Source organism: Phalangium opilio, unplaced genomic scaffold, assembly GCF_054372755.1.
Source record: "Phalangium opilio isolate 3A_F unplaced genomic scaffold, DU_Popi_V2 ptg000094l_1, whole genome shotgun sequence".
NCBI classification, from domain to species: domain Eukaryota; kingdom Metazoa; phylum Arthropoda; class Arachnida; order Opiliones; family Phalangiidae; genus Phalangium; species Phalangium opilio.
In genome coordinates, this window is record NW_028324199.1 from 2,700,721 (window position 1) to 2,717,226 (window position 16,506).

At 41.9% G+C, this 16,506-nt stretch overlaps 2 long non-coding RNA genes and 29 other non-coding genes across 31 annotated transcripts; 1 reads left to right on the forward strand and 30 right to left on the reverse strand.

Moving 5' to 3' along the window:
- Positions 1-18: 18 nt before the first annotated feature.
- On the reverse strand, positions 19-421 carry LOC149637992 (uncharacterized). Its single transcript, XR_016372300.1, has 2 exons — positions 342-421; positions 19-259 (listed from the first exon to the last, which is right to left on the reverse strand). It is a non-coding gene; the product is annotated as an uncharacterized LOC149637992 (long non-coding RNA).
- A 731-nt stretch (positions 422-1,152) lies between these two features.
- Positions 1,153-1,225, reverse strand: TRNAV-GAC (transfer RNA valine (anticodon GAC)). Its single transcript has one exon. It is a non-coding gene; the product is annotated as a tRNA-Val (tRNA).
- A 479-nt stretch (positions 1,226-1,704) lies between these two features.
- Positions 1,705-1,777, reverse strand: TRNAV-UAC (transfer RNA valine (anticodon UAC)). The gene has a single exon. It is a non-coding gene; the product is annotated as a tRNA-Val (tRNA).
- Positions 1,778-2,674: 897 nt separating this feature from the next.
- On the forward strand, positions 2,675-3,077 carry LOC149637995 (uncharacterized). The gene is made up of 2 exons (XR_016372301.1): positions 2,675-2,754; positions 2,837-3,077. It is a non-coding gene; the product is annotated as an uncharacterized LOC149637995 (long non-coding RNA).
- Positions 3,078-3,589: 512 nt separating this feature from the next.
- TRNAV-UAC (transfer RNA valine (anticodon UAC)) lies at positions 3,590-3,662 on the reverse strand. Its single transcript has one exon. It is a non-coding gene; the product is annotated as a tRNA-Val (tRNA).
- Positions 3,663-3,864: 202 nt separating this feature from the next.
- TRNAV-AAC (transfer RNA valine (anticodon AAC)) lies at positions 3,865-3,937 on the reverse strand. Its single transcript has one exon. It is a non-coding gene; the product is annotated as a tRNA-Val (tRNA).
- Positions 3,938-4,139: 202 nt separating this feature from the next.
- Positions 4,140-4,212, reverse strand: TRNAV-UAC (transfer RNA valine (anticodon UAC)). Its single transcript has one exon. It is a non-coding gene; the product is annotated as a tRNA-Val (tRNA).
- Positions 4,213-4,417: 205 nt separating this feature from the next.
- TRNAV-UAC (transfer RNA valine (anticodon UAC)) lies at positions 4,418-4,490 on the reverse strand. The gene has a single exon. It is a non-coding gene; the product is annotated as a tRNA-Val (tRNA).
- A 341-nt stretch (positions 4,491-4,831) lies between these two features.
- Positions 4,832-4,904, reverse strand: TRNAV-UAC (transfer RNA valine (anticodon UAC)). The gene has a single exon. It is a non-coding gene; the product is annotated as a tRNA-Val (tRNA).
- A 205-nt stretch (positions 4,905-5,109) lies between these two features.
- Positions 5,110-5,182, reverse strand: TRNAV-UAC (transfer RNA valine (anticodon UAC)). The gene has a single exon. It is a non-coding gene; the product is annotated as a tRNA-Val (tRNA).
- A 341-nt stretch (positions 5,183-5,523) lies between these two features.
- TRNAV-UAC (transfer RNA valine (anticodon UAC)) lies at positions 5,524-5,596 on the reverse strand. Its single transcript has one exon. It is a non-coding gene; the product is annotated as a tRNA-Val (tRNA).
- Positions 5,597-6,211: 615 nt separating this feature from the next.
- TRNAV-UAC (transfer RNA valine (anticodon UAC)) lies at positions 6,212-6,284 on the reverse strand. Its single transcript has one exon. It is a non-coding gene; the product is annotated as a tRNA-Val (tRNA).
- An 890-nt stretch (positions 6,285-7,174) lies between these two features.
- On the reverse strand, positions 7,175-7,247 carry TRNAV-UAC (transfer RNA valine (anticodon UAC)). Its single transcript has one exon. It is a non-coding gene; the product is annotated as a tRNA-Val (tRNA).
- A 477-nt stretch (positions 7,248-7,724) lies between these two features.
- TRNAV-UAC (transfer RNA valine (anticodon UAC)) lies at positions 7,725-7,797 on the reverse strand. Its single transcript has one exon. It is a non-coding gene; the product is annotated as a tRNA-Val (tRNA).
- Positions 7,798-7,999: 202 nt separating this feature from the next.
- On the reverse strand, positions 8,000-8,072 carry TRNAV-UAC (transfer RNA valine (anticodon UAC)). The gene has a single exon. It is a non-coding gene; the product is annotated as a tRNA-Val (tRNA).
- A 202-nt stretch (positions 8,073-8,274) lies between these two features.
- Positions 8,275-8,347, reverse strand: TRNAV-GAC (transfer RNA valine (anticodon GAC)). The gene has a single exon. It is a non-coding gene; the product is annotated as a tRNA-Val (tRNA).
- Positions 8,348-8,826: 479 nt separating this feature from the next.
- TRNAV-UAC (transfer RNA valine (anticodon UAC)) lies at positions 8,827-8,899 on the reverse strand. The gene has a single exon. It is a non-coding gene; the product is annotated as a tRNA-Val (tRNA).
- Positions 8,900-9,653: 754 nt separating this feature from the next.
- Positions 9,654-9,726, reverse strand: TRNAV-AAC (transfer RNA valine (anticodon AAC)). The gene has a single exon. It is a non-coding gene; the product is annotated as a tRNA-Val (tRNA).
- A 65-nt stretch (positions 9,727-9,791) lies between these two features.
- Positions 9,792-9,864, reverse strand: TRNAF-AAA (transfer RNA phenylalanine (anticodon AAA)). Its single transcript has one exon. It is a non-coding gene; the product is annotated as a tRNA-Phe (tRNA).
- A 203-nt stretch (positions 9,865-10,067) lies between these two features.
- TRNAV-AAC (transfer RNA valine (anticodon AAC)) lies at positions 10,068-10,140 on the reverse strand. Its single transcript has one exon. It is a non-coding gene; the product is annotated as a tRNA-Val (tRNA).
- Positions 10,141-10,205: 65 nt separating this feature from the next.
- TRNAV-GAC (transfer RNA valine (anticodon GAC)) lies at positions 10,206-10,278 on the reverse strand. Its single transcript has one exon. It is a non-coding gene; the product is annotated as a tRNA-Val (tRNA).
- A 617-nt stretch (positions 10,279-10,895) lies between these two features.
- Positions 10,896-10,968, reverse strand: TRNAV-AAC (transfer RNA valine (anticodon AAC)). The gene has a single exon. It is a non-coding gene; the product is annotated as a tRNA-Val (tRNA).
- Positions 10,969-11,033: 65 nt separating this feature from the next.
- TRNAV-GAC (transfer RNA valine (anticodon GAC)) lies at positions 11,034-11,106 on the reverse strand. The gene has a single exon. It is a non-coding gene; the product is annotated as a tRNA-Val (tRNA).
- Positions 11,107-11,585: 479 nt separating this feature from the next.
- TRNAV-UAC (transfer RNA valine (anticodon UAC)) lies at positions 11,586-11,658 on the reverse strand. Its single transcript has one exon. It is a non-coding gene; the product is annotated as a tRNA-Val (tRNA).
- Positions 11,659-12,274: 616 nt separating this feature from the next.
- Positions 12,275-12,347, reverse strand: TRNAV-GAC (transfer RNA valine (anticodon GAC)). The gene has a single exon. It is a non-coding gene; the product is annotated as a tRNA-Val (tRNA).
- Positions 12,348-13,102: 755 nt separating this feature from the next.
- TRNAV-AAC (transfer RNA valine (anticodon AAC)) lies at positions 13,103-13,175 on the reverse strand. Its single transcript has one exon. It is a non-coding gene; the product is annotated as a tRNA-Val (tRNA).
- A 65-nt stretch (positions 13,176-13,240) lies between these two features.
- Positions 13,241-13,313, reverse strand: TRNAV-GAC (transfer RNA valine (anticodon GAC)). The gene has a single exon. It is a non-coding gene; the product is annotated as a tRNA-Val (tRNA).
- Positions 13,314-13,654: 341 nt separating this feature from the next.
- On the reverse strand, positions 13,655-13,727 carry TRNAG-ACC (transfer RNA glycine (anticodon ACC)). The gene has a single exon. It is a non-coding gene; the product is annotated as a tRNA-Gly (tRNA).
- Positions 13,728-13,792: 65 nt separating this feature from the next.
- On the reverse strand, positions 13,793-13,865 carry TRNAV-UAC (transfer RNA valine (anticodon UAC)). The gene has a single exon. It is a non-coding gene; the product is annotated as a tRNA-Val (tRNA).
- Positions 13,866-15,167: 1,302 nt separating this feature from the next.
- Positions 15,168-15,240, reverse strand: TRNAV-UAC (transfer RNA valine (anticodon UAC)). The gene has a single exon. It is a non-coding gene; the product is annotated as a tRNA-Val (tRNA).
- Positions 15,241-16,403: 1,163 nt separating this feature from the next.
- TRNAV-UAC (transfer RNA valine (anticodon UAC)) lies at positions 16,404-16,476 on the reverse strand. Its single transcript has one exon. It is a non-coding gene; the product is annotated as a tRNA-Val (tRNA).
- Positions 16,477-16,506: the final 30 nt, after the last annotated feature.

The window sequence follows — 16,506 nt, forward strand, 5'->3', positions numbered from 1 at the left end:
AAAGATAGAGTTTAGGAGTAGTTTTTGACTTTTATTCCCACGCTTTTAACCCATTTGCTTAGGATCCACTTTTAGTCTATTTTCGCCTACTTTCCCTCAGTTTTCATTTCCCAACTTTCCATGCTGTTCCCACGCTACTGTTGCTACAGAAGATATTGAACCCGATCTTGTACATGAACTAGTCCAGTTTAAAGGATTACTTTCTTCTTTATTAGAAGAATTTAACACTGGTCACCTAAATGCACCAAATGCTCAAGATCTGTTAAAGATATTAAGAGACAAGAAGTTATATTGTATATTTCCCAACGTCGAAATAGCCTTACGGATATATCTTTGCTTACCTTGTTCAAACTGTTCTGGAGAGAGGTCTTTTTCGACTCTTAAAAGAGTTAAAAACTACCTACGCTCGACAATTTCTCAGCTATATTAGCTATCGAGACCGATTTATTAAACAGGGTTCATACAACTTTTGGAAACCAAATTTCCCAGAGATTTCCAGGTTTTTCCCCATATAGTTCCGTGAGTTTTACAGGTTTTTCCCGTATATGGAGTATCCTATAGAGCAAATGTTAACCAAGGGGGGAATAGGACTATAACATACTCAAAGGACATCCCCGTATCTCTAATATAACCAGAGTTATGAGCCTCCAAAGTACAGTGTAATGTTAATCCAGGAACAATTTGCTTAATTACTCGGCCCATGATTGACGCAAATTTCCCTGAATTTTACTAAAAATTCCAAATTTCCCTGAATTTTTCCTGAGGTTTTTGTCATCTATTTATTTCCCTGAATTTTCCAGGTTTTCCCTGTAATACAGGTTTGTATGAACCCTGTTAAATCAAATTAGTTGGGAGGAGACGATAAATAGATTTTCCGTGTCTAAATCTAGAAAAGCCTATTCAAAGACATAGGGATACTCTTCACTTTTACAAAAGTACAATATTTCTAATAAAAATAAAATTGTTAAACTTTCTAGCTGATTTTTATAAATTATGGGGCTAAGAGAGGGGGCGCCCATCGAGCCACTGCCCCCGGGCGAAAATCTTCTTAATCCGGCCCTGGTGATAACCACTACACCATAGATACTTGGTTATTGTGAGTTTTCGAAGAGATCTAGCTTATTACTATGTCTAATCACGATGGTCAAAACATGTATCTATCAGGGCTCGAACCTGGGACCTTCCGCGTGTCAGGCGGACGTGATAACCACTACACCATAGATACTTGGCTGTTGTGCGTTTTCGAAGAGATGTAGCTTATTACTATGTCTAATCACGATGGTCAAAACATAAATCTATCAGGGCTCGAACCTGGGACCTTGCGCGTGTTAGGCGGACGTGATAACCACTACACCATAGATACTTGGCTAATGGGAGTTTTCGAAGAGATCTACCTTATTATTATGTCTAATCACGATGGTCAAAACATATCCCAACCAGCGCTCAAACCTGGGACCTTCAGCGTGTTAGGCAGACGTGATAACCACTACACCATAGAAACGTGTTAATATAAAGTTTTCTAAGAGATCCAGCTTATAACTATGTCTAATCACGATGGTCAAAACATGTATCTATCAGGGCTCGAACCTGGGACCTTCCGCGTGTTAGGCGGACGTGAAAACCACTACACCATAGATACTTGGTTACTGCGAGTTTTCGAAGAGATCAACCTTATTATTATGTCTAATCACGATGGTCAAAACATGTATCTACCAGGGCTCGAACCTGGGACCTTCCGCGTGTAAAGCGGACGTGATAACCACTACACCATAGATACGTGTTAATTTAAGTTTTCGAAGAGATCTAGCTTATTACTATGTCTAAACACGATGGTCAAAACATGTATCCATCAGGGCTCGAACCTGACACCTTCCGCGTGTAAAGCGGACGTGATAACCACTACACCATAGATACTTGGTTATTGTGAGTTTTCGAAGAGATCTAGCTTATTACTATGTCTAATCACGATGGTCAAAACATGTATCTATCAGGGCTCGAACCTGACACCTTCCGCGTGTTAGGCGGACGTGATCAGGGCCGGATTAAGAAGATTTTCGCCCGGGGGCAGTGGCTCGATGGGCGCCCCCTCTCTTAGCCCCATAATTTATAAAAATCAGCTAGAAAGTTTAACAATTTTATTTTTATTAGAAATATTGTACTTTTGTAAAAGTGAAGAGTATCCCTATGTCTTTGAATAGGCTTTTCTAGATTTAGACACGGAAAATCTATTTATCGTCTCCTCCCAACTAATTTGATTTAACAGGGTTCATACAAACCTGTAATACAGGGAAAACCTGGAAAATTCAGGGAAATAAATAGATGACAAAAACCTCAGGAAAAATTCAGGGAAATTTGGAATTTTTAGTAAAATTCAGGGAAATTTGCGTCAATCATGGGCCGAGTAATTAAGCAAATTGTTCCTGGATTAACATTACACTGTACTTTGGAGGCTCATAACTCTGGTTATATTAGAGATACGGGGATGTCCTTTGAGTATGTTATAGTCCTATTCCCCCCCTTGGTTAACATTTGCTCTATAGGATACTCCATATACGGGAAAAACCTGTAAAACTCACGGAACTATATGGGGAAAAACCTGGAAATCTCTGGGAAATTTGGTTTCCAAAAGTTGTATGAACCCTGTTTAATAAATCGGTCTCGATAGCTAATATAGCTGAGAAATTGTCGAGCGTAGGTAGTTTTTAACTCTTTTAAGAGTCGAAAAAGACCTCTCTCCAGAACAGTTTGAACAAGGTAAGCAAAGATATATCCGTAAGGCTATTTCGACGTTGGGAAATATACAATATAACTTCTTGTCTCTTAATATCTTTAACAGATCTTGAGCATTTGGTGCATTTAGGTGACCAGTGTTAAATTCTTCTAATAAAGAAGAAAGTAATCCTTTAAACTGGACTAGTTCATGTACAAGATCGGGTTCAATATCTTCTGTAGCAACAGTAGCGTGGGAACAGCATGGAAAGTTGGGAAATGAAAACTGAGGGAAAGTAGGCGAAAATAGACTAAAAGTGGATCCTAAGCAAATGGGTTAAAAGCGTGGGAATAAAAGTCAAAAACTACTCCTAAACTCTATCTTTCTCTAAGCAAGAATGTAGCCTATACACGTAATACGAATCACGATAGACAACCATCGAAATTCAAAACTTTTCATACACTCACGCTTTTTAAAAACGGAAAACAGTCCCGTAATCATTCAAAAGTAACGTCATGTTTTTGAGTTTTTCGAAAATTTAATAAAACAATCGCTCAGATTTGGGTATCACCAGACTTCTTGGGCGCCCCTAATTGGCTGGCGCCCGGGGGCAGGTGCCCCCTCTGCCCCCCCCTTAATCCGGCCCTGGACGTGATAACCACTACACCATAGATACTTGGCTATTGTGAGTTTTCGAAGAGATCTAGCTTATTACTATGTCTAATCACGATGGTCAAAACATGTATCTATCAGGGCACGAACCTGGGACCTTCCGCGTGTTAGTCGGACGTGATAACCACTACACCATAGATACTTGGTTATTGTGAGTTTTCGAAGAGATCTACCTTATTATTATGTCTAATCACGATGGTCAAAACATGTATCTACCAGGGCTCGAACCTGGGACCTTCCGCGTGTAAAGCGGACGTGATAACCACTACACCATAGATACGTGTTAATTTAAGTTTTCGAAGAGATCTAGCTTACTACTATGTCTAATCACGATGGTCAAAACATGTATCCATCAGGGCTCGAACCTGACACCTTCCGCGTGTAAAGCGGACGTGATAGCCACTACACCATAGATACTTGGTTATTGTGAGTTTTCGAAGAGATCTAGCTTATTACTATGTCTAATCACGATGGTCAAAACATGTATCTATCAGGGCTCGAACCTGGGACCTTCCGCGTGTTAGGCGGACGTGATAACCACTACACCATAGATACTTGTTAATTTAAGTTTTCGAAGAGATCTAGCTTATTACTATGTCTAATCACGATGGTCAAAACATGTATCTATCAGGGCACGAACCTGAGACCTTCCGCGTGTTAGGCGGACGTCATAACTACTACACCATAGATACTTGGTTATTGTGAGTTTTCGAAGAGATCTACCTTATTATTATGTCTAATCACGATGGTCAAAACATGTATCTACCATGGCTCGAACCTGGGACCTTCCGCGTGTAAAGCGGACGTGATAACCACTACACCATAGATACGTGTTAATTTAAGTTTTCGAAGAGATCTAGCTTATTACTATGTCTAATCACGATGGTCAAAACATGTATCCATCAGGGCTCGAACCTGACACCTTCCGCGTGTAAAGCGGACGTGATAACAACTACACCATAGATACTTGGTTATTGTGAGTTTTCGAAGAGATCTACCTTATTATTATTATGTCTAATCACGATGGTCAAAACATGCATCTACCAGGGCTCGAACCTGGGACCTTCCGCGTGTAAAGCGGACGTGATAACCACTACACCATAGATACTTGGTTATTGTGAGTTTTCGAAGAGATCTAGCTTATTACTATGTCTAATCACGATGGTCAAAACATGTATCTATCAGGGCTCGAACCTGGGACCTTCCGCGTGTTAGGCGGACGTGATAACCACTACATCATAGATACTTGGCTATTGCGAGTTTTCGAAGAGATCTAGCTTATTACTATGTCTAATCACGATGGTCAAAACATGTATCTATCAGGGCACGAACCTGAGACCTTCCGCGTGTTAGGCGGACGTGATAACTACTACACCATAGATACTTGGTTATTGCGAGTTTTCGAAGAGATCTACCTTATTATTATGTCTAATCACGATGGTCAAAACATGTATCTACCATGGCTCGAACCTGGGACCTTCCGCGTGTAAAGCGGACGTGATAACCACTACACCATAGATACGTGTTAATTTAAGTTTTCGAAGAGATCTAGCTTATTACTATGTCTAATCACGATGGTCAAAACATGTATCCATCAGGGCTCGAACCTGACACCTTCCGCGTGTAAAGCGGACGTGATAACAACTACACCATAGATACTTGGTTATTGTGAGTTTTCGAAGAGATCTACCTTATTATTATTATGTCTAATCACGATGGTCAAAACATGCATCTACCAGGGCTCGAACCTGGGACCTTCCGCGTGTAAAGCGGACGTGATAACCACTACACCATAGATACTTGGTTATTGTGAGTTTTCGAAGAGATCTAGCTTATTACTATGTCTAATCACGATGGTCAAAACATGTATCTATCAGGGCTCGAACCTGGGACCTTCCGCGTGTTAGGCGGACGTGATAACCACTACATCATAGATACTTGGCTATTGCGAGTTTTCGAAGAGATCTAGCTTATTACTATGTCTAATCACGATGGTCAAAACATGTATCTATCAGGGCACGAACCTGAGACCTTCCGCGTGTTAGGCGGACGTGATAACTACTACACCATAGATACTTGGTTATTGCGAGTTTTCGAAGAGATCTACCTTATTATTATGTCTAATCACGATGGTCAAAACATGTATCTACCAGGGCTCGAACCTGGGACCTTCCGCGTGTAAAGCGGACGTGATAACCACTACACCATAGACACGTGTTAATTTAAGTTTTCGAAGAGATCTAGCTTATTACTATGTCTAATCACGATGGTCAAAACATGTATCCATCAGGGCTCGAACCTGACACCTTCCGCGTGTAAAGCGGACGTGATAACCACTACACCATAGATACTTGGTTATTGTGAGTTTTCGAAGAGATCTAGCTTATTACTATGTCTAATCACGATGGTCAAAACATGTATCTATCAGGGCTCGAACCTGACACCTTCCGCGTGTAAAGCGGACGTGATAACCACTACACCATCGATACTTCGTTATTGTGAGTTTTCAAAGAGATCTAGCTTATTACTATGTCTAATCACGATGGTCAAAACATGTGTCTATCAGGGCTCGAACCTGACACCTTCCGCGTGTTAGGCGGACGTGATAACCACTACACCATAGATGATTGGCTATTGTGAGTTTTCGAAGAGATCTAGCTTATTACTATGTCTAATCACGATGGTCAAAACATGTATCTATCAGGGCTCGAACCTGGGACCTTCCGCGTGTTAGGCGGACGTGATAACTACTACACCATAGATACTTGTTAATTTAAGTTTTCGAAGAGATCTACCTTATTATTATGTCTAATCACGATGGTCAAAACATGTATCTACCAGGGCTCGAACCTGGGACCTTCCGCGTGTAAAGCGGACGTGATAACCACTACACCATAGATACGTGTTAATTTAAGTTTTCGAAGAGATCTAGCTTATTACTATGTCTAATCACGATGGTCAAAACATGTATCCATCAGGGCTCGAACCTGACACCTTCCGCGTGTAAAGCGGACGTGATAACCACTACACCATAGATACTTGGTTATTGTGAGTTTTCGAAGAGATCTAGCTTATTACTATGTCTAATCACGATGGTCAAAACATGTATCTATCAGGGCTCGAACCTGGGACCTTGCGCGTGTTAGGCGGACGTGATAACCACTACACCATAGATACTTGTTAATTTAAGTTTTCGAAGAGATCTAGCTTATTACTGTGTCTAATCACGATGGTCAAAACATGTATCCATCAGGGCTCGAACCTGACACCATCCGCGTGTAAAGCGGACGTGATAACCACTACACCATAGATACTTGGTTATTGTGAGTTTTCGAAGAGATCTAGCTTATTACTATGTCTAATCACGATGGTCAAAACATGTATCTATCAGGGCTCGAACCTGACACCTTCCGCGTGTTTGGCGGACGTGATAACCACTACACCATAGATACTTGGCTATTGTGAGTTTTCGAAGAGATCTAGCTTATTACTATGTCTAATCACGATGGTCAAAACATGTATGTATCAGGGCTCGAACCTGGGACCTTCCGCGTGTTAGGCGGACGTGATAACCACTACACCATAGATACTTCTTAATTTAAGTTTTCGAAGAGATCTAGCTTATTACTATGTGTAATCACGATGGTCAAAACATGTATCTATCAGGGCACGAACCTGAGACCTTCCGCGTGTTAGGCGGACATGATAACTACTACACCATAGATACTTGCTTATTGTGAGTTTTCGAAGAGATCTACCTTATTATTATGTCTAATCACGATGGTCAAAACATGTATCTACCAGGGCTCGAACCTGGGACCTTCCGCGTGTAAAGCGGACGTGATAACCACTACACCATAGATACGTGTTAATTTAAGTTTTCGAAGAGATCTAGCTTATTACTATGTCTAATCACGATGGTCAAAACATGTATCCATCAGGGCTCGAACCTGACACCTTCCACGTGTAAAGCGGACGTGATAACCACTACACCATAGATACTTGGCTATTGTGAGTTTTCGAAGAGATCTAGCTTATTACTATGTCTAATCACGATGGTCAAAACATGTATCTATCAGGGCACGAACCTGAGACCTTCCGCGTGTTAGGCGGACGTGATAACTACTACACCATAGATACGTGTTAATTTAAGTTTTCGAAGAGATCTAGCTTATAACTATGTCTAATCACGATGGTCAAAACATGTATCTATCAGGGCACGAACCTGGGACCTTCCGCGTGTTAGTCGGACGTGATAACCACTACACCATAGATACTTGGTTATTGCGAGTTTTCGAAGAGATCTACCTTATTATTATGTCTAATCACGATGGTCAAAACATGTATCTACCAGGGCTCGAACCTGGGACCTTCCGCGTGTAAAGCGGACGTGATAACCACTACACCATAGATACGTGTTAATTTAAGTTTTCGAAGAGATCTAGCTTATTACTATGTCTAATCACGATGGTCAAAACATGTATCTATCAGGGCACGAACCTGGGACCTTCCGCGTGTTAGTCGGACGTGATAACCACTACACCATAGATACTTGGTTATTGTGAGTTTTCGAAGAGATCTACCTTATTATTATGTCTAATCACGATGGTCAAAACATGTATCTACCAGGGCTCGAACCTGGGAACTTCCGCGTGTAAAGCGGACGTGATAACCACTACACCATAGATACGTGTTAATTTAAGTTTTCGAAGAGATCTAGCTTATTACTATGTCTAATCACAATGGTCGAAACATGTATCTATCAGGGCTCGAACCTGAGACCTTCCGCGTGTTAAGCGGACGTGATAACTACTACACCATAGATACTTGGTTATTGTGAGCTTTCGAAGAGATCTACCTTATTATTATGTCTAATCACGATTGTCAAACCATGTATCTACCAGGGCTCGAACCTGGGACCTTCCGCGTGTCAGGCGGACGTGATAACCACCACACCATAGATACGTGTTAATATAAATTTTTCGAAGAGATCCAGCTTATTACTATGTCTAATCACGATGGTCAAAACATGTATCTATCAGGGCTCAGACCTGACACCTTTCGCGTGTTAGGCGGACGTGATAACCACCACACCATAGATACGTGTAAATATAAAGTTTTCGAAGAGATCCAGCTTATCACTATGTCTAATCACGATGGTCAAAACATGTATCTATCAGGGCTCGAACCTGACACCTTTCGCGTGTTAGGCGGACGTGATAACCACTACACCATAGATACTTGGCTATTGTGAGTTTTCGAAGAGATCTAGCTTATTACTATGTCTAATCACGATGGTCAAAACATGTATCTATCAGGGCACGAACCTGAGACCTTCCGCGTGTTAGGCGGACGTGATAACTACTACACCATAGATACTTGGTTATTGTGAGTTTTCGAAGAGATCTACCTTATTATTATGTCTAATCACGATGGTCAAAACATGTATCTACCAGGGCTCGAACCTGGGACCTTCCGCGTGTAAAGCGGACGTGATAACCACTACACCATAGATACGTGTTAATTTAAGTTTTCGAAGAGATCTAGCTTATTACTATGTCTAATCACGATGGTCAAAACATGTATCCATCAGGGCTCGAACCTGACACCTTCCGCGTGTAAAGCGGACGTGATAACCACTACACCATAGATACTTGGTTATTGTGAGTTTTCGAAGAGATCTAGCTTATTACTATGTCTAATCACGATGGTCAAAACATGTACCTATCAGGGCTCGAACCTGACACCTTCCGCGTGTAAAGCGGACGTGATAACCACTACACCATCGATACTTGGTTATTGTGAGTTTTCAAAGAGATCTAGCTTATTACTATGTCTAATCACGATGGTCAAAACATGTGTCTATCAGGGCTCGAACCTGACACCTTCCGCGTGTTAGGCGGACGTGATAACCACTACACCATAGATGATTGGCTATTGTGAGTTTTCGAAGAGATCTAGCTTATTACTATGTCTAATCACGATGGTCAAAACATGTATCCATCAGGGCTCGAACCTGACACCTTCCGCGTGTAAAGCGGACGTGATAACCACTACACCATAGATACTTGGTTATTGTGAGTTTTCGAAGAGATCTAGCTTATTACTATGTCTAATCACGATGGTCAAAACATGTATCTATCAGGGCTCGAACCTGACACCTTCCGCGTGTAAAGCGGACGTGATAACCACTACACCATCGATACTTGGTTATTGTGAGTTTTCAAAGAGATCTAGCTTATTACTATGTCTAATCACGATGGTCAAAACATGTATCTATCAGGGCTCGAACCTGACACCTTCCGCTTGTTAGGCGGACGTGATAACCACTACACCATAGATACGTGTAAATATAAAGTTTTCGAAGAGATCCAGCTTATCACTATGTCTAATCACGATGGTCAAAACATGTATCTATCAGGGCTCGAACCTGACACCTTTCGCGTTTTAGGCGGACGTGATAACCACTACACCATAGATACTTGGCTAATGGGAGTTTTCGAAGAGATCTACCTTATTATTATGTCTAATCACGATGGTCAAAACATATCCCAACCAGCTCTCAAACCTGGGATCTTCAGCGTGTTAGGCAGACGTGATAACCACTACACCATAGATACGTGTTAATAGAAAGTTTTCTAAGAGATCCAGCTTATAACTATGTCTAATCACGATGGTCAAAACATGTATCTATCAGGGCTCGAACCTGGGACCGTCCGCGTGTTAGGCGGACGTGATAACCACTACACCATAGATACTTGGTTATTGTGAGCTTTCGAAGAGATCTACCTTATTATTATGTCTAATCACGATTGTCAAACCATGTATCTACCAGGGCTCGAACCTGGGACCTTCCGCGTGTCAGGCGGACGTGATAACCACTACACCATAGATACGTGTTAATATAAAGTTTTCGAAGAGATCCAGCTTATTACTATGTCTAATCACGATGGTCAAAACATGTATCTATCAGGGCTCAGACCTGACACCTTTCGCGTGTTAGGCGGACGTGATAACCACCACACCATAGATACGTGTTAATATAAAGTTTTCGAAGAGATCCAGCTTATTACTATGTCTAATCACGATGGTCAAAACATGTATCTATCAGGGCTCAGACCTGACACCTTTCGCGTGTTAGGCGGACGTGATAACCACCACACCATAGATACGTGTAAATATAAAGTTTTCGAAGAGATCCAGCTTATCACTATGTCTAATCACGATGGTCAAAACATGTATCTATCAGGGCTCGAACCTGACACCTTTCGCGTGTTAGGCGGACGTGATAACCACTACACCATAGATACTTGGCTAATGGGAGTTTTCGAAGAGATCTACCTTATTATTATGTCTAATCACGATGGTCAAAACATATCCCAACCAGCTCTCAAACCTGGGACCTTCAGCGTGTTAGGCAGACGTGATAACCACTACACCATAGATACGTGTTAATAGAAAGTTTTCTAAGAGATCCAGCTTATAACTATGTCTAATCACGATGGTCAAAACATGTATCTATCAGGGCTCGAACCTGGGACCTTCCGCGTGTTAGGCGGACGTGATAACCACTACACCATAGATACTTGGTTATTGTGAGCTTTCGAAGAGATCTACCTTATTATTATGTCTAATCACGATTGTCAAACCATGTATCTACCAGGGCTCGAACCTGGGACCTTCCGCGTGTCAGGCGGACGTGATAACCACTACACTATAGATACGTGTTAATATAAAGTTTTCGAAGAGATCCAGCTTATTACTATGTCTAATCACGATGGTCAAAACATGTATCTATCAGGGCTCAGACCTGACACCTTTCGCGTGTTAGGCGGACGTGATAACCACCACACCATAGATACGTGTAAATATAAAGTTTTCGAAGAGATCCAGCTTATCACTATGTCTAATCACGATGGTCAAAACATGTATCTATCAGGGCTCGAACCTGACACCTTTCGCGTGTTAGGCGGACGTGATAACCACTACACCATAGATACTTGGCTATTGTGAGTTTTCGAAGAGATCTAGCTTATTACTATGTCTAATCACGATGGTCAAAACATGTATCTATCAGGGCACGAACCTGAGACCTTCCGCGTGTTAGGCGGACGTGATAACTACTACACCATAGATACTTGGTTATTGTGAGTTTTCGAAGAGATCTACCTTATTATTATGTCTAATCACGATGGTCAAAACATGTATCTACCAGGGCTCGAACCTGGGACCTTCCGCGTGTAAAGCGGACGTGATAACCACTACACCATAGATACGTGTTAATTTAAGTTTTCGAAGAGATCTAGCTTATTACTATGTCTAATCACGATGGTCAAAACATGTATCCATCAGGGCTCGAACCTGACACCTTCCGCGTGTAAAGCGGACGTGATAACCACTACACCATAGATACTTGGTTATTGTGAGTTTTCGAAGAGATCTAGCTTATTACTATGTCTAATCACGATGGTCAAAACATGTATCTATCAGGGCTCGAACCTGACACCTTCCGCGTGTAAAGCGGACGTGATAACCACTACACCATCGATACTTGGTTATTGTGAGTTTTCAAAGAGATCTAGCTTATTACTATGTCTAATCACGATGGTCAAAACATGTGTCTATCAGGGCTCGAACCTGACACCTTCCGCGTGTTAGGCGGACGTGATAACCACTACACCATAGATGATTGGCTATTGTGAGTTTTCGAAGAGATCTAGCTTATTACTATGTCTAATCACGATGGTCAAAACATGTATCCATCAGGGCTCGAACCTGACACCTTCCGCGTGTAAATCGGACGTGATAACCACTACACCATAGATACTTGGTTATTGTGAGTTTTCGAAGAGATCTAGCTTATTACTATGTCTAATCACGATTGTCAAACCATGTATCTACCAGGGCTCGAACCTGGGACCTTCCGCGTGTCAGGCGGACGTGATAACCACTACACCATAGATACGTGTTAATATAAAGTTTTCGAAGAGATCCAGCTTATTACTATGTCTAATCACGATGGTCAAAACATGTATCTATCAGGGCTCAGACCTGACACCTTTCGCGTGTTAGGCGGACGTGATAACCACCACACCATAGATACGTGTTAATATAAAGTTTTCGAAGAGATCCAGCTTATTACTATGTCTAATCACGATGGTCAAAACATGTATCTATCAGGGCTCAGACCTGACACCTTTCGCGTGTTAGGCGGACGTGATAACCACCACACCATAGATACGTGTAAATATAAAGTTTTCGAAGAGATCCAGCTTATCACTATGTCTAATCACGATGGTCAAAACATGTATCTATCAGGGCTCGAACCTGACACCTTCCGCGTGTTAGGCGGACGTGATAACCACTACACCATCGATACTTGGTTATTGTGAGTTTTCAAAGAGATCTAGCTTATTACTATGTCTAATCACGATGGTCAAAACATGTGTCTATCAGGGCTCGAACCTGACACCTTCCGCGTGTTAGGCGGACGTGATAACCACTACACCATAGATACTTGGCTAATGGGAGTTTTCGAAGAGATCTACCTTATTATTATGTCTAATCACGATGGTCAAAACATATCCCAACCAGCTCTCAAACCTGGGACCTTCAGCGTGTTAGGCAGACGTGATAACCACTACACCATAGATACGTGTTAATAGAAAGTTTTCTAAGAGATCCAGCTTATAACTATGTCTAATCACGATGGTCAAAACATGTATCTATCAGGGCTCGAACCTGGGACCTTCCGCGTGTTAGGCGGACGTGATAACCACTACACCATAGATACTTGGTTATTGTGAGCTTTCGAAGAGATCTACCTTATTATTATGTCTAATCACGATTGTCAAACCATGTATCTACCAGGGCTCGAACCTGGGACCTTCCGCGTGTCAGGCGGACGTGATAACCACTACACCATAGATACGTGTTAATATAAAGTTTTCGAAGAGATCCAGCTTATTACTATGTCTAATCACGATGGTCAAAACATGTATCTATCAGGGCTCAGACCTGACACCTTTCGCGTGTTAGGCGGACGTGATAACCACCACACCATAGATACGTGTAAATATAAAGTTTTCGAAGAGATCCAGCTTATCACTATGTCTAATCACGATGGTCAAAACATGTATCTATCAGGGCTCGAACCTGACACCTTTCGCGTGTTAGGCGGACGTGATAACCACTAAACCATAGATACTTGGCTATTGTGAGTTTTCGAAGAGATCTAGCTTATTACTATGTCTAATCACGATGGTCAAAACATGTATCTATCAGGGCACGAACCTGAGACCTTCCGCGTGGTAGGCGGACGTGATAACTACTACACCATAGATACTTGGTTATTGTGAGTTTTCGAAGAGATCTACCTTATTATTATGTCTAATCACGATGGTCAAAACATGTATCTACCAGGGCTCGAACCTGGGACCTTCCGCGTGTAAAGCGGACGTGATAACCACTACACCATAGATACGTGTTAATTTAAGTTTTCGAAGAGATCTAGCTTATTACTATGTCTAATCACGATGGTCAAAACATGTATCCATCAGGGCTCGAACCTGACACCTTCCGCGTGTAAAGCGGACGTGATAACCACTACACCATAGATACTTGGTTATTGTGAGTTTTCGAAGAGATCTAGCTTATTACTATGTCTAATCACGATGGTCAAAACATGTATCTATCAGGGCTCGAACCTGACACCTTCCGCGTGTAAAGCGGACGTGATAACCACTACACCATCGATACTTGGTTATTGTGAGTTTTCAAAGAGATCTAGCTTATTACTATGTCTAATCACGATGGTCAAAACATGTGTCTATCAGGGCTCGAACCTGACACCTTCCGCGTGTTAGGCGGACGTGATAACCACTACACCATAGATGATTGGCTATTGTGAGTTTTCGAAGAGATCTAGCTTATTACTATGTCTAATCACGATGGTCAAAACATGTATCCATCAGGGCTCGAACCTGACACCTTCCGCGTGTAAAGCGGACGTGATAACCACTACACCATCGATACTTGGTTATTGTGAGTTTTCAAAGAGATCTAGCTTATTACTATGTCTAATCACGATGGTCAAAACATGTATCTATCAGGGCTCGAACCTGACACCTTCCGCGTGTTAGGCGGACGTGATAACCACTACACCATAGATGATTAGCTATTGTGAGTTTTCGAAGAGATCTAGCTTATTACTATGTCTAATCACGATGGTCAAAACATGTATCTATCAGGGCTCGAACCTGGGTCCTTCCGCGTGTTAGGCGGACGTGATAACTACTACACCATAGATACGTGTTAATTTAAGTTTTCGAAGAGATCTAGCTTTTACTATGTCTAATCACGATGGTCAAAACATGTATCTATCAGGGCTCGAACCTGGGACCTTCCGCGTGTTAGGCGGACGTGATAACTACTACACCATAGATACGTGTTAATTTAAGTTTTCGAAGAGATCTAGCTTATTACTATGTCTAATCACGATGGTCAAAACATGTATCTATCAGGGCACGAACCTGAGACCTTCCGCGTGTTAGGCGGACGTGATAACTACTACACCATAGATCCGTGTTAATTTAAGTTTTCGAAGAGATCTAGCTTATAACTATGTCTAATCACGATGGTCAAAACATGTATCTATCAGGGCACGAACCTGGGACCTTCCGCGTGTTAGTCGGACGTGATAACCACTACACCATAGATACTTGGTTATTGTGAGTTTTCGAAGAGATCTACCTTATTATTATGTCTAATCACGATGGTCAAAACATGTATCTACCAGGGCTCGAACCTGGGACCTTCCGCGTGTAAAGCGGACGTGATAACCACTACACCATAGATACGTGTTAATTTAAGTTTTCGAAGAGATCTAGCTTATTACTATGTCTATCACGATGGTCAAAACATGTGTCTATCAGGGCTCGAACCTGACACCTTCCGCGTGTTAGGCGGACGTGATAACCACTACACCATAGATGATTGGCTATTGTGAGTTTTCGAAGAGATCTAGCTTATTACTATGTCTAATCACGATGGTCAAAACATGTATCCATCAGGGCTCGAACCTGACACCTTCCGCGTGTAAAGCGGACGTGATAACCACTACACCATAGATACTTGGTTATTGTGAGTTTTCGAAGAGATCTAGCTTATTACTATGTCTAATCACGATGGTCAAAACATGTATCTATCAGGGCTCGAACCTGACACCTTCCGCGTGTAAAGCGGACGTGATAACCACTACACCATCGATACTTGGTTATTGTGAGTTTTCAAAGAGATCTAGCTTATTACTATGTCTAATCACGATGGTCAAAACATGTGTCTATCAGGGCTCGAACCTGACACCTTCCGCGTGTTAGGCGGACGTGATAACCACTACACCATAGATGATTGGCTATTGTGAGTTTTCGAAGAGATCTAGCTTATTACTATGTCTAATCACGATGGTCAAAACATGTATCTATCAGGGCTCGAACCTGGGACCTTCCGCGTGTTAGGCGGACGTGATAACTACTACACCATAGATACGTGTTAATTTAAGTTTTCGAAGAGATCTAGCTTTTACTATGTCTAATCACGATGGTCAAAACATGTATCTATCAGGGCTCGAACCTGGGACCTTCCGCGTGTTAGGCGGACGTGATAACTACTACACCATAGATACGTGTTAATTTAAGTTTTCGAAGAGATCTAGCTTATTACTATGTCTAATCACGATGGTCAAAACATGTATCTATCAGGGCACGAACCTGAGACCTTCCGCGTGTTAGGCGGACGTGATAACTACTACACCATAGATACGTGTTAATTTAAGTTTTCGAAGAGATCTAGCTTATAACTATGTCTAATCACGATGGTCAAAACATGTATCTATCAGGGCACGAACCTGGGACCTTCCGCGTGTTAGTCGGACGTGATAACCACTACACCATAGATACTTGGTTATTGTGAGTTTTCGAAGAGATCTACCTTATTATTATGTCTAATCACGATGGTCAAAACATGTATCTACCAGGGCTCGAACCTGGGACCTTCCGCGTGTAAAGCGGACGTGATAACCACTACACCATAGATACGTGTTAATTTAAGTTTTCGAAGAGATCTAG